The sequence below is a fragment of the Nilaparvata lugens genome, chromosome Y (genome assembly GCF_014356525.2).
Source record: "Nilaparvata lugens isolate BPH chromosome Y, ASM1435652v1, whole genome shotgun sequence".
Classification (NCBI taxonomy): Eukaryota; Metazoa; Arthropoda; class Insecta; order Hemiptera; family Delphacidae; genus Nilaparvata; species Nilaparvata lugens.
Genome location: NC_052519.1, coordinates 3,476,671 through 3,493,142, shown reverse-complemented (window position 1 = coordinate 3,493,142; position 16,472 = coordinate 3,476,671).

Sequence of the window (16,472 nt, the reverse complement as noted above, 5' to 3'; positions counted from 1 at the left end):
GTTCTTCACAAAATAGCTTTAATTGTAGAAGTTAAACCATTAATCTTGATTGGAAATTTGTTGACCTGCTAATTCGTATCGTATTTCATCAAAAAGTTGCCCACTATGTACTGCTTAATTTATAGTCTGCCGCAACGGTGCACCAGCCGCTTCAGTTGTTACCCCACTTTCGTTATCGCAGGGGTGCCGGCTTTGTACAGCTCACCGTTCCCTCAATTAATATAAAAGATTTGCAAGGTAGAGTATAAACATCCAGTGAATTTATTCCAATTCGAGCTTCATCAGAGTTCTTTATCTCTTGACCCGAATAAACTGTATGTGTTGAAACTGGAATTTGGTTATGTCATTAAAACTGAAGCTCTGTCCTGTACGTCCAGAATATCACTAATTGCGGCCCCTCCTGACATGTCGCCAATCAACTATAAAACCTAATCTTTCCAAGTTCTCGCACTTTTAGCTGATAACGCCCTATTATTATGTTTACTAGATGTTGACGCTATTGACCTTTTCTCTACTAAGGTCCTGATTATGCGTACACGTACTACGTGTACGCGGGTTGAAAATAAGATATCCCATTACTTTTGTTTTTCACGTATGTGCAGTCTAATTGTAATTGTATCTCCGCGGAAATCAATAAACGATCCATTCTGTCTGTTACCTTACATTAATAGTTTGAATTCGACGTGTATTCAAAGTACATATATTGGAGAGGGTACTTCATTTATTAAATAACCGCTAGGAACCTTGGCAAAATTCGTAGATTATATGTTTTTCTTTTCCATTGAATAACTGCCACATGCTAAATTACATTCAACAAGATACCATCAATGCTCGATATGTTAACCAGATGTTTGTAGAATAACCATTTATTTGCTTGTAAAACTACATTATCAAAACCGAGTATCTTAGCAATCGAATCAGAGTGTGTTAAATCAATAGGCTTATCAGAATAAATTTCAATCTTCATAGTATTTGCATTTGCACGTAATAAGTTTATTCTTCTTCCATCATATTCAATTTATTCTTTAAAGATTTTATATATCTTCAAGTTCATATGCACCGGTATCCAACAAGATTAACTTATCACCATATTTGAAGCTAGAATTTTGTTTCCTTTGTTTATGTTTGCAATACTATGTAACTACAAAATTAATCAGACCAATTTCCCATTCACTATTTTTGTCCAATCTATAATTTCTTGTAAATGTTCGTAAAGGTTACTTGACTTTGATCTTAACGTTATAACGACCATCTTGAAATGTTGTTCAACACAAACACTAATTACAACTGATTTGCAAGAAACATAACGTGAGATGACCACAATATCACTATCTAATGGTTGCAGGTGATCCAAATTATAAAATATATTTACTCCATTTTCTTTTTTCCAATACTTGTCCAATTCGTATGGAGGTTGTAAATTTCCAATTGGATCAAAATACCATACATTACTTCCTACCTTCTTATATGCAATCCAGTGTGTCCCCGGTTGACTGTGCTTGTCCAAATTCACGATCGCATTTTCGTTTTTTAGAATTTTCTTGGGTAATGCATCTAGCATATATATTCCTCTTAAACAAATTTGTAATAAGCTAGCCCAATCCATTAAATCATAGTTACTCAATTCTCCTTCAATATTCATGCCTTCTTCTTCTTCTTCTTCCTACTCTTCTTTGTTGTTCTACGTTTCTTAACTTGAGGGAATAAACTCACACCATATGATGATGGTGGGGGTGGGGTGGAATTAAAAGTCGCCCACCACTAAGCGGGGGGTACGGCTTCAATAATACCCTTTACCTGCTATATGTTGTTTCAACTGAGCTATAGACTTGCGTCTAATATCATTACTATAACTTCTCCTCTCATTCATTCTTCTTCTTCTTCTTCTTTTCAAAGAACCCGTAAGTTTTTAGCTTTCATTACATTCGTAACAAGGTACCTGAGACCTCTCTCGGCTAGGGGAGTTTTCGGATTTTTAAAAATTTCCCACGCTGCGTTTGCTAGAATTCCGTCAGCTTTGGCTCGATTAGAATTATCACTATTTAGTGAATATGCTATATCGTGGGCCTTACAAGCCTGGTCAAGTTTGTTTATTCCAGGATATCCACGTGCTAATCGCTTTTCAAGTTGGTTCCTGGTCCGCAAACTGTAGCAGGTGCTATGGGGATTTCAAAGGGTGTTACATCGAAATTTATTTAAAATAGTTGAAGTAATACCTGTAGGCAGCCCCTGCCGCCCCCTTAAGTACTTTCGCGGCCGAGCTTAGAAGCCTCTCCCTTGTTTTCTTCCACTTTGCTTTCTCTTACACTACCACCATTTTCATTACCTTTCAACTCAATGGTTGACAATAACTAAAGTTGATTAATTAATCATTACACTAACTTAATCTAAAAGAAAAATGGAAATTTTCTATTAATTTGGAATAATACTTTGATTCATCTATTCAGATCATCTATTTGAAATGCATTTGCAAAATGCATTCAAATAGCTGATGTTGAAAAAGTCAAACACAAAATAATATTGATAAGAATGAATGGAATACCAATCCAGCCATGGTACGATGCATTCATTCATACAAGACCTGCAAGGTCGCGAATGAATGAAAATGCATAACACCAGATGTGGCAGGACCAACGCCCTCACTTTGCAACAAGGAAGGCACAGAGCGTTGAGCCGACCTTGACACAGTGAGCGATCGGCCGAGTGTTGTCAGCTCATGCGCTGCGCGCATGCGTGCAAATCAAGCTATTATAAAAACACATTTTAATTTTTCTTATCACTCAATGCACTGGGAGTGAGTGATTGAGGTCTCTACACGTATACTAGCTGCCGAGGAGGCCTATCACAATGGCGAGCAATGCATACTCCACAGAGTTTAGCTTGAGGCTAACATTATTGATTGTAAGTAAAATTTTTGTTACATTCTCATATTTTTGTGAAATAACACTAAATTGATTTTTATTAATATATATTGGTTACAGTTATTAAATATTTCATTGTTTTTCACAGCGTTTTCTCACCTCTCAACTTGAGGAGTCAAAGGCAGTATCTACACCTGAGAGGAATCAATCATACATAGCCGCTATCTAAACCTGTACCATAGACCGCTATCTACACCGTAGCATAGGCCGCTATCTACAACTCTACACTCGAGGAGATTCATGCAGCATCAACCAACATGTAAGTACTTTTACTTAAAGTTTTCTCCTCCGAGGACGATATTGTTCTCCTCCGAGCCAGTGTTTGTCCTCGGAGGATAAAAAACGTTCTACATTATACTGCATGCTTGTGATTTTTTCGCTTCATCTGTATGATGAGCTTCTTTTCTTCTTCTTTTTTCTTACACTCATCAGCTATAAACAAAACGGTAAATGCATTACTTTTTCAAATGGTTCATGATAATATATTTACAAAACACACATTGTAGATAGTGATAGTTATGTAAGAAATAACATTTCTTGCAAAATAGTTGCTCTATCAGTTAATGGTTTGCAAATGTAACAATGTAGATGGTGTGGAGGTAGTTTTTCAAAGTACTCCCTTGTACAGATAATCTTCTGCTATTAGTAAATGATAAATATCTTTCTCATATAATTGTAGAATATTATTATCGTAATTCTCATCTTCAATTGTTATATTTCCTTTCCTTCTCAATGCCAATTTGGGCTAAACTTTGCATGTTCGTTGGCTACAACATCATTTGCTCCCAATCTCCTATACAAACTGAACAAAATACGCAGCGCACAATATCCAGTTCACTTGCGAATAAAAACCTCTTTCGCCATATTTTCTGCCGACAAATTCTGACTAGTTTTGTCCATTTTTTATCGAATGTTAATAATCTCAATCTTCATGTAACATTATCTGTCCTTGTGATAACATCGTGAATGCCAATCACAACTGATTGTGAATTACATTCCTTTACACATACTATTAATTATTGCCCCTATGCCATCCTGATCATTATTCTTTTGTTTTTTCAGTATCATGCCGAGGGAACGCAGAGTTCGTGGGATCAATTCAAGCGCAGTTCGCCATCGCATCAGTTTTGAGGACGAGGATATTGACATTGAGAGTGTGCTTGAGAGGACGAAAACTCGAGTTTTCGAGATAATTAGGGAGCAAGCGGCAGGTAGATGCAAATGTTAAAGTGGTACATAGTTTTAAAGTTTTATTGTATAAATAGTGGTGCTGGATGACAAGGTTGATGAGTCTGTTTCATCTCTATGAATCTACATAGTTACTCCAACATAGCGCTAAACGGCTTGAGACTATGAAGATTTTAATGAGCATTTTTTCTTGGCTGTGAGAAAAATCCTCTCATCTTTCGAAAATTTAGTAAGACATGGGAGCGGATGGGTGCTAAAGAAAATTGAATCACTGGATGTGAACGTGATTAAATTTAATCCTATATAAACACCAGTTTCATTCAAACACCCAGTTTTTGAAAAACAAAAAATGTATTATAAATGTCAAAAAATCTCTCTGACGAAAAATGCTTTTTATGGTCAGTGCTCCGCATATTTCCATCAGAAGCCAAGGAACTACGGACTTGACTGTAAAGTATTTGAGCAAGTTTGCTCACACACTTGATACGCGAGGAGTGTAAATTTCCCGGTGACGACACGCGATATTAAGAATTTGAAATATCAATCCGGACATTGCAATTCACGTCATCGCGTACAAGAAACAAAAGTTTTCCTTTCCGTACAAGCATTTTCCGCACGCGTAAACACCAAATTAATCTTTTAATGTGAAAGGCGATGCAGGAAAAACTCATTTCTGTTAAGTAAATACCGCAACGGGAAAAACGGGCTTATCGCGTCTTCTCGCCCACCTTTCAAAATGCCACGGTCAAGTACAACATTTGCAATTTTTGTTTTCACCGGTTCATATCGTCAAAGAAATCTAAGAATTGTGATGGTAAAGCAATTTGTTTGAAACATGTGGAACTTTGTTCCAAGTGTAATCTCACACGTTTCATATCCTAAATGCGAGAGACAACAATAAATTCAGAAACTAGGCGCGACGTTGAAGAAAAAGTACAATATTTACGCGGATTTAGAAACATACGTTGTGAATATTGATAATGATGATGATGATGATTCCGATTCTGATGAAGTTACTCGTAGTACACCAAGAAATGGCGCGGCATATCCTTGTGGGTATTGTTTCGTTGTTATAGATGTAAACGGAGAAACGCCTACGGACCGTACTCCATAGATCGAGTAGTTTAGACGAAAAAATCATGGAGAAATTTCTTCAGGAAATTACAGATCTTGGCGAAATTTTGTATGAGGATATGAAACGTGAAATTCCGATGCAACATTTGTCCGAAAGTGAAGAGCGCCAAATTCAAAATTCAGTAAACTGCGGGCTTTGTGCTGAACCGTTCTCAGAAACCGATATTAAATGTCGTCACCATGCACATGAAACCGGTAATTACCTATGTGCAGCACATGTTTCTTGCAATTTAACAGCTCGTACTCCAGAGTACATTTTGTGTTATTTTCATAATTTCTCCGGTTTTGATTCGCATTTTATCCTGAAATGGCTCGGTAAATGTAAAAAAGAAATTTCCTGCATCGCAAATACGTCAGAGAGATTTTTGACACTTTCAGTAGGCAAAATTGAATTTTTAGATTCCTACAAGTTTATGTCTGAATCCTTGGAAGTATTGGTGCGTAATTTGGTAGAAAGTACAGACATGGAAAAGAAGTTCGAACAATTATTTTCGGTGTTTCATGATCCACCTCACGAACACAGACAGCTCTTGTTGAAAAAAGGAGTATATCCCTACTCGTACATGAGCTGTCCCGAAAAATTCGCGGAAACATCGCTCCCTCCCATTGAATGTTTTCATAACGACTTAACTGATACACCTCTGTCTCGCGAAGAATATGAGCATGCGCAAAGAGTGTCTCAACATTCAAGCTGAAAAATCTGGGTGAATATCACGATTTTTATTTATGTTTGGACGTAATGCTATTAGCGGTAGTTTTTGAATCCATGAGGTCTACGCTTTTTAGCTCATACGGCCTCGATGTGACCCATTTTCTTTTCCTCGCGGACTTCACCTGGAATTGCATGTTGAAGTACACTAAAGTCGAATTGCAATTACTTACAGATCCGGACATGCATCTCATGTTCGAAGCGGGAATGAGAGGAGGGGTCTCATTTATCGGTAAACGTTATTGTGAGGCGAATAATAAACATCTACCTGAGACATACAATCCCTCAAAACCGTCTAATTATCTCCTTTACGTGGATGCTAATTCTCTTTACACGGATGCTATGAGCAGACCCCTCCCTTTTGGGAATTTCAAATTCCTCACAGAGGAAGAAATTTCCAAACTTGATTTCGAGAATTTGGACAGCAATTCAGGAACTGGTTACGTAATTGAATGTGATCTCGAGTACCCGAAAGATTTACACGATAAACATGCCAGCTTCCCTCTCGCGCCGCTACACTTAACTCCCCCGCGGGACTTGTTCTCCGAGTATCAGACAAATGAGAACGGTCAGGGATTGACCAGAAAATTCATGAACACACTTTTTAACCGTGAAAAGTACATTGTACACTATGTCAATTTAAAACTCTACCTTCAGCTCGGTTTGAAATTATTGAAAGTGCATCGCGTAATAAGCTTTTCCCAATCTCCCTGGCTGAAAAGCTACATCGACTTCAATATCCGGAATAGACAGAACGCGAAAAATAAATTTGAAATATCCTTCTTTAAGGCATGTTGTAATCTTTGTTTTGTTGAGACTATACAATCAGTTCGGAAACATATGAATGTTAAAATTATTACAGACGAAAAACGATTAGACAAGTACATTTCAAATCCGTTATGCAAACGCTGGCAAATAATTAGTCCGGACGTGATCGCGGTTTTCTCTCGTAAATTGGAACTTAAAATGAACAAACCTGTCTATTCCGGCTTTTCCGTACTGGAGTTGAGTAAATTCCATATGTACGATTTTTTCTATTGCAAATTACAAAAAATCGTACCCTGGAACCGGCTAGAACTCTGTATGACCGACACCGACAGTTTTCTTCTAAACCTAAAAGTCGAAGATGTGTATCAGTTGATTAGAGAAAATTTGACCCTTTCCGATACTTCCAACTATCCACCTGCCCACCCTTGCTTTTCCATGGAGAGAAATAAAGTTGTAGGTAAGTTTAAGGATGAAACGGGCTCAAGGCCGATCTCTAAATTTATGGGTCTTAGATCAAAACTTTACAGCTTTTTAGTTTGTAATGAGAATGATGACGTTGTAAATGAATGCGTAGCAAAAGGAGTAAAGTCATCGGTTAAATGTAGAAAACTTAATTTTAATTTGTATAAGAAATCATTGTTTGAACATAGTGTACATGTAGAAAAATTTAGTATGTTAAGATCCTATAACCATAGTATGTTTCAGCTCGAATGTGCAAAAATTTGTCTGAGTCCTTATGACGATAAAAGATACATTGCAGAAAATGGTCTGAATACTCTCCCATTCGGTCATTATAGTCTCAACACTTCAACTGATTGATCAGTATGTGCCGTGACAATCATCCAACACCATTAATTGATTTGTCTGTTGTAAATATCATGATATTATTAGATCTAAGCTAGCTTTAGAGCTTCATAGCGTGCCGCGTGTGAACTATCCCACTCGCAAGTATGAACTGAAAAGTGAAAAAGATCTCCTTCAAGCAGACCTTATTGAAATGATAAGTTTATCACGTTTTAATAAGGGTTATAAATATATCTTAGTTGTTATTAATTGTTTTACAAAATTTGCATATTGTATACCATTAAAAGACAAGACAAGTCAATCTGTATTTAACGCTCTCCAACCAATTATTTCTAAAAATAAGGGCATTAAGCTGTTCCAAACAGATCAGGGAACAGAATTCTTCAATTCAAAAGTTAAAGCATTATTAGATAAATATAGTATTAAACATTACCATGTTTTTACCGATAAGAAAGCCTCCATAGTTGAAAGGTTTAATAGAACACTTAAAGCAAAAATTTATAGATATTTAACTGAGCACGGAACAAAAAACTGGTTAACCAATCTAGACAGTTTAGTTCAAAATTATAATGCTACAGTGCACAGTTCAATTAGAATGAAACCTAAAGATGTGGGGAAAAAAGATCGTACACATGTTTTATCGTCATTGAATTCTGCATTCAATAGACGATATAAATTGAAAAATTCAAAACCAAAATTTAAGCTAGGCGATATCGTGCGAATCTCGAAGAAACGATTATTTTTCGATGAATCTTATAACATAAACTGGAGCGCAGAGTATTTTGTGATTCACTCCATTTTCCCTTCCAAACCTATAACCTACTCACTGAGAGATCTAAACGGTGAAGTAATTAGTGGCCGGTTTTATGCAGAAGAAATTAAAAAAACACAATTAAACGAAACGGAGAGACAAGTGTATTTGATTGAAAAAATATTAAAACGTGATAAAAAAGGATTGTTAGTGAAATGGATTGGATTTTCTAAACCTAGCTATATTAGTAAAGATCAATTATTAGATGAAAAATAATCTTTTGTACTCAATTGTAAATAACATGTACATTTATTGTAAATAATCTATTGAACATTTATTGTGAATATCATGATGTACATTTGTTGAAAATATATTAGAAGTATTATTTGACATCATAAAAAATTGGTTCCCATTTCGTAATATAAGAATCTTTTGAACATCCATAATCAGTCTGATGATGAGGAGGAGAGGAGGTGGAGAGTGTTGGCCTGCATTCCAATCTCTGGGAAATGCCTCTCTCACACATGTAGCGTCATCATGCCCTCGGTCATTGTTCTAACTATTGTAAAAATTTTCAGTACCTTATCAGATCACGCTCTGTACGTTTGTAATCATGAGTCAATTACCAATTGTTACCTTTGATAAATTGATTACAAATAAAGAAAAGCCTACATTTTGTAAAAATGGAGAGCTACTACCTCACAATGCAAGAATGTTAATTATATCTCCCAGTGCTGGGGGAAAAACAAATCTCTTATTTAATTTAGTATTTGCTGAAAATGGTTTAAAATTTAAGCACATTTACTTATTTAGCAAAAGTTTATATCAACCAAAATATGTTTTTTTAAATAAGGTATTTGCAGGTTTGAAAAATATCGGATTTCACATGAAAGATGATGTGAGCCAAATTCCCCATCCAAACTGTATCCCTGAATATAGCTTGGTAATTTTTGATGACTTGCAACTGAGTAATGTGCCACAGATAAGAGAATATTTTACAATGGGTCGTCATCGTAATATTGATACTGCATATTTAATTCAGAGTTATGGTGCCACACAGAAACATTTCACTAGAGATAACGCAAATATGATTATTATTTTTAAAATGGATTTATTGAGTCTCAAATTAATTCACAGAGATCATGTTGGAGGAGATATGTCTTATAAAGATTTCAGTAAACTTTGTCATACAGTTTGGAATCGTAAACCGCATAACTTTCTTACAATTTTAAAAGAATGTACTATAAAGGAAGGAAAATATTGGGATTCACTGGACACAATACTTTCCCCTCAGTAGAGTATAATTCTTTGTGCAGTCATGTTGTCTAAAACACATAAGAGTAGGAGGAGGAGGGGGAGGAAGAGGAGAGGAAATAGCTTAGTAAATAACAGGAAGGAGAATTTGATAGAAACGATTAAGACATTACGAAAGGTGATTAGTGACAAGCATAAAAGCCTTATTAATTTTGAAAAACAAACGGATGAATTCAATAGGAAATCTCTTTTGCCATTAATTGAACCTATAATTGAATTGGGAAAAACCAAATCTACATTGCATTCTAATCATGATTTTACACCTAAAAAGGAAGAAGTAAAAGAGGAACAAGAGAGTATGGAAATTGATAATGAAGATGATGATGATGATGAGTATGAAGATGAGGAACAGGGAGAGGAGGATGGTGATGATGATGATGATGATGATGATGATGATGATGATGATGATGATGATGGGAGTTCACTTGGTGCTAGCAGAATCAATGATTTGTTGAGCAAATACCTAACAGTGTTTCATAATGAAAAGTTGAATAATTCAATTACTTATGGAGTTTCATACAAACATCAAAGTGAAAAGTATTATATCGGTGATATACAGGTAATATTTGATAATGAATATATAGATGTTGATAAAGAAAGAATTCAATTAACTCACGGATTACTCGAATTATTATTCAAAGCGAGACCAAACAGAAATCTTTATAATAATGATGACCTTGACAAGTACAAACGTATCTTATTACTTACTGGCGTACATTTAGATCGAAGAGGCTATGTTAAACGTAATCATGGAATTAAATCGCAATTGATTCAGAAATTATTTCCCAGTAAAAAACTTGTTAAAAAGAAGGGACAAGGTTTGTTGAATTTTGCAAAAAATATTTCTCATGAAAGAAATTACCAATACTTTGATAGTTTTGATGAACTAGTGGAAAGATTAAATTTACTCTATTCCTCAAAAGCTTCTGGGAATTCTGCTCATGATGTTGAGATTTCATCTATACTAGAAGAGCTCAGAGAAGCAAAACTAATTATTTAGTGTCACGATGACCTTGCATAGATTCGGACGGATTGAAACACCTACTGCTACCGCTTCAACTGCTGAGGTTTCCTGTAATATTGATGTCATAACACAGACTATAATTGATTCAATAAATCAGCAGGGAATCAGTGAAGCTGTTAAAAGTTCATTACAGAATTTTAGTGCAAATATTGATAAAGTTATCATAGAGAGAACACAAACTCTACAGAGTGCATTAGGAGAAGTGAAAAATTTATCAGATACCTTTTCAACCCAGTTGGTTAGTATTGACAAAAATAAGGTTGATAATCTTATTTGGACGAAAAATTGAAAGCCATTTCTGATAAAATTAAAAATTTAGAGATCTTGGACAGAAACTATCTTAACACTAAACTGAAACAGCTTAGTACAGAAATTTTTACTAAAGTAAATGAAACACAACCGTCAGTAATTGATAATAAATATTTAGATACTGTTTTGGAGAAATTGACTAGTAAAAATATAACTAAGGAAGAATTTGAAAAAAGATTATCTGGAATGGCAGACGCAATAAAAGCTACTATTTTTGATGGGATTAAACAATTTGTTACAAAGGATGCTGTTAATGCTCTGATTAAACAAATTAATGAGCAATATGCACAAAAAACTGAAACAAATTGCGCAAAAAAGCCCGTATTTCTCAGTAATTGCGCAAAAAAGCCCGTCTGAAATCTTGAATCATAGCTACTCAGACTAGACCATGAACATGACAAATCTTGTGAACTAGAGTTGATGTATATTACTAGTCACAACCTGACTTCAATTATTCGAAAGACTGTTACTTAATACCACAAGTCCAAAATTGCTGTGATTCCAGTTAGTAACTGTTAGAATATTGGAACAATAGCTCCAGATAATATTGTAGTCACTTTAGAAGCTCTTTTTTCGCTCTACAATCTGAGATCAGGTAGAGCGCTCTATCTCATATTCCAGATACACCTGACAACAATGCTCCTTGTATTGTGAAAAACACCTAGTTTTCAGCTTCAAGCATCATCACCAACTACATTGTCCTACATTGTTAGATGACTAAGCTATACCTTCAAGCGTTTGGAAGCATGATGCCTCCTTCTTTTCTCGTCGCCATTGAATATCGGGCAAGAAGTCAGGCGCCCAGACAGACTTATATGGGAAAACATCGACTTTCATTGCGTTATATCTTTCGACATACTTGATGGATTTCAATATAATTTTTTTTCAACTTTTCGTCATTTCCATTACCATATGATACAATGATTTGTTCATTGAACATTATTTTTAACTCGACCAAACATCTAATTTAGTGAACCTACCTCACTACAGATTTTGATCCATTCTATTAGCAAATGAATCACATTTTTACAATATTTTCCTATCACCATGTATTTAGGATATGGGAAATAAAACATTTATTATAGAACGCTAATATTACCGAATATTTTATTAGATGGCAAATAATAATAAATTAACTGTTATAACAATATTTCGTGAAACTGTTTCCATTCGTTTTGCAATTTAAGTATAGGTACTAACTATACTCTATACTCCTATATTATTTAATATAAGATAATAAATAACTACATATTATAAGAACGGGAAAAATCAAACAAAAATATAGATCGCTAATATTACCGTATATTTTATTAGATGGCAGATAATAATAAGTTATCCATTATCACAATATTTCGTGAAACTGTTTCTCATTCGTTTTGCAACTCAAGTATAGGTACCTAACTATACTCTATACTCCTATATTGATTATAAGATAATAAATAACTACATATTATAAGAACGGGAAAAATCAAACAAAAATTATAGATCGCTAATATTACCGTATATTCTATTAGATGGCAAATGATAATAAATTAACCATTATCACAATATTCCGTGAAACTGTTTCTCATTCGTTTTGCAACTTAAGTATAGGTACCTAACTATACTCTATAGTCCTATATTTAATATAAGATAATAAATAACTACATATTATAAGAAAGGGAAAAATAAAACAATAGCAATGATGAAGAATTTATAGACAATTTTAGTAAATAATATTTTTTAAAATACAATTTAGCATACATTATTTTCATAGTTCACAAGATATTACAATATAAGACAAATTAATGGAATGGAATATGGATACCTATATTGGATCTGTGGAAATAATATATTTATTATAATATTACCGAAACTCATATTTTATTACTTGGCAAATAATGATAATGAATCAACCTAAGCACAATATTCCTTGAAACGATCATTTGGCACTAGGCTTAGCCTGCATGAAACATGACCGATGAAAATATAAAAATACTTATGTATGAAAAGAAATATTTTTATCTGGTGCATGCAGATTCGTACATCCATAAGCACTGCATGAAACTACCAGTAGTGGTGTTTTGAGAGAGCTGCCTATCCAATAGAAATCGAGGGGTGTGGCCTCCCCCTCCACCCCCCCCTGCCCCAGTCGGCCATTTTGGCCCCGCCCTCAGCCAATGGGAATCAAGGGGCGTGGCCACGCCCCCCCCAGTCGGCCATTTTGGCCCCGCCCCTTGCTTCCTATTGGCTGGGGGCGTGGCCAAAATGGTGGTCCCCTTCCCCCTCCACCCCCCTTCACTAGTGTCGGCCATTTTGTCCCCCACCGCCCCAACCAATAGGAAGAGGTTCCCCAGGAAGTGTCAGCCATCTTTGTTGTAGCAGGTGTTCTGTCAAAAACATCTGCCCCAGTCATCCCCCACCAAAGTCCCCGCCCCCAACCAATAGGAAGAGGTTCCCCTACTCAGGAAGTGCCCCCGACGGCCATCTTTGTTGTAGCAGGTGTTTGCAACTGTCAAAAACATCTGCCCCAGTCACACCTGCTTCAGCAATTAAGTGGTGCCAATTATCATATTAAAAATATCCCCACATTTAAAATCTTTAAAATCACAGATATCTAAACTCTCAAACTACACTACTAGCACTAAACTCTCAAACTACACTACTAGCGTTCAAAGTTTGGTGCAAAATAAACTACAATAATATGTTCCTTGTTTTCCTCCACCACAGGAAGAATGAAAAAAATTACATTTCTTATTTGTTCGTATGAGATGTCATTTTCCCCACACTATGCTGTAGAAGGAATGGTGGCGCTTTTTTTAATGTGCTTTTCCCATATTGAGAAAACTCTAATTGAATGTCGCTATAATAGGATGTAGAATAGATTGGCTAATCTATTCTACATACTACTATAGTTATTCATTACAAAGTGTTAATCAACATCAGGCCTATTGCACAACAATATAGTGCATGTTCCTTTTTTCCACCACCACAGGAAGAATGAAAAAAATTACATTTCATGAGAATTGTTATTTTCCCCACACTATGCTGTAAAAGGAATGGTGGCGCTTTTTTTAATGTGCTATCCCCATATTGAGAAAACTCTAATTGAATGTCACTTAGTTATTCAATACAAAGTATTAATCAACATTAGGCCTATTGCACAATCAATGATGGGAATGGGTTTTTTTTTATTTTTTTTTTATTTTTTTCATATATTCCTTTCTTCTTCTAGAAGAACAAGAGGCGATTTACCTTCTCGCTGTACACACTTCAGATGGAGTTTTTGTTTGTTGAAATCCTCAAGTGTTTGAAGATTCAATACACTCAGAAATTTCTCAGGTAAGTAAACTTCGCAATAATAGTCACCATTGCTGTCATGATTGTATAACCTCATTATGATTCGCTGTCCCTGCTGTGTTCTCACCAATCTAGCATGTACAACACGGTACCACGAATCATGGTCAAGATCTTTGAGTGAGACCGTTGGATATTCAGTTTTCGAAATATAATTGAATGACTTCATACTAAAAAGTCTATCATTTCCAGTGTTGCTTCTCTGTAGATGGTGATCCATAGTAATAAAAGCTTACCGCTTAGACAGTAAACTACTTGAATTATCATCAAATATATTCAATAAACTTCAGTCTGATCCATTGTCACCGCTAGTTAACAGAGAATACTTGGACAGTAAATTGCTTGAAATATCATCAAATATATTCAATAAACTTCAGTCTGATCCATTGTCACCGCTAGTTAACAGAGAATACTTGGACAGTAAATTGCTTGAAATATCATCAAATATATTCACTAAACTACAGTCTGATCCATTGTCGTCGCCGTCGCTAGTTAACAGAGAATACTTGGATAGTAAATTAAAGGAAGTTTCAACTAGTATAATCCAAAAACTACAGTCTGATCAATCATCACCGCTAGTTAACAAAGAATACTTGGACAGTAAATTGCTTGAAATATCAACAAATATATTCACTAAATTGCAAACTGAATCATCTGATTTAGTAGATAGGAAATATTTAGACAGCAAATTACTTGCAATATCAACTAGTATATTCCAAAAACTACAGTCTGATTTAATTACTAAAAAAGTGTTTGAAAGTAAATTGCATTCAATGTCTGATATATTGAAGGAGATAGCACAACAAAAACAGTATTTCGATTCACAATTGAAAACATTGTCTAAATCAATTAGTGATGATATTGAGGTAAAGTATGTTAGTAGGTCGTTGTTTGATCAGAAATCAGACGAATTGAAGACATTATGTGAACAACAAAGTAAAAACAATAGTTTAAAACATGTTGATACAGATTTGCTAGAAACTAAATTGAAAGAATCAAAAGACAATCTACTTGCACAACAGAAACTTAACTTCATTAACAGGCAAGATTATAATTTGAAAGTAGTTGATCTAGAATCAACATTCAATATTATGTTTGCTGTGGTGCAAAAGAAACTTGATGAAAAAAATTTAGCTTCTCACCAAAAGCTAAAAGATGACATTATGCAGATGATTATGAAAGGTGAAGATTTTCAGAAATATTTAAATGAACAGTTGTTCAACTTTTCATACTATTTGATTGCACAATATGTAAAAAAGAGGTACATCTTTGACATGAGTGAAGCTGTACAACATAATTTGAATTCTGATCAGGTGCAAGAGTTGTTTTTGAAAAGAATGTTCAGTGATAGGCGACCAAGTGATGCAGGAAAAAAAAGAAAAAAAATATGACTGGGAAATAGATTAGTAGTGTAGTTTGAGAGTTTAGATATCTGTGATTTTAAAGATTTTAAATGTGGGGATATTTTTAATATGCTAATTGGCACCACTTAGAAGCAGGTGTTAACTGGGGCAGATGTCAGAACACCTGCTACAACAAAGATGGCTGCTGTCGGGGGCACTTCCTGGGTAGGGGAACCTCTTGGTTGGGGGTGGGAGATGACAGATGTTTTTGACACCTGCTACAACAAAGATGGCCGTCGGGGTCTGGGGAACCTCTTCCTATTGGTTGGGGCGGGGACTTTGGTGGGGGACAAAATGGCCGACACTAGGGAAGGGGGGTGGAGGGACGCCATTTTGACCACGCCCCTTGCTTCCTATTGGCTGGGGGCGGGGCCAAAATGGCCGACTGGGGGGTGGAGGGGGGCGTGGCCACGCCCCTTGATTCCTATTGGCTGGGGCGGGGCCAAAATGGCCCACTCTGGCAGGGGGGGTGGAGGGGGAGGCCACACCCCTCGATTTCTATTGGATAGGCAGCTCTCTCAAAACACCACTACTACTACCATACTTTGAATATTTTTTATTGCTCTAATAAAGAAATATTATCATTTGAAAAAGGCTCTTTTTCTACACAGCAAATACAAATACCCAAATTCTTGCCCGAAATTTCTGGTAGCTACACTAGCGAAGTGGCATCATAGCGGACTTCGCTCTTCTTAATCTTATTCTCTATCCAGTTGGCAGGAGTTGGCAGGACTGTACTGCCCGGTTTGTATTCTCTGTATTACTACTCCGTATTTATTTAGAATTTCAACTATTTAACCGAAAAATTAAT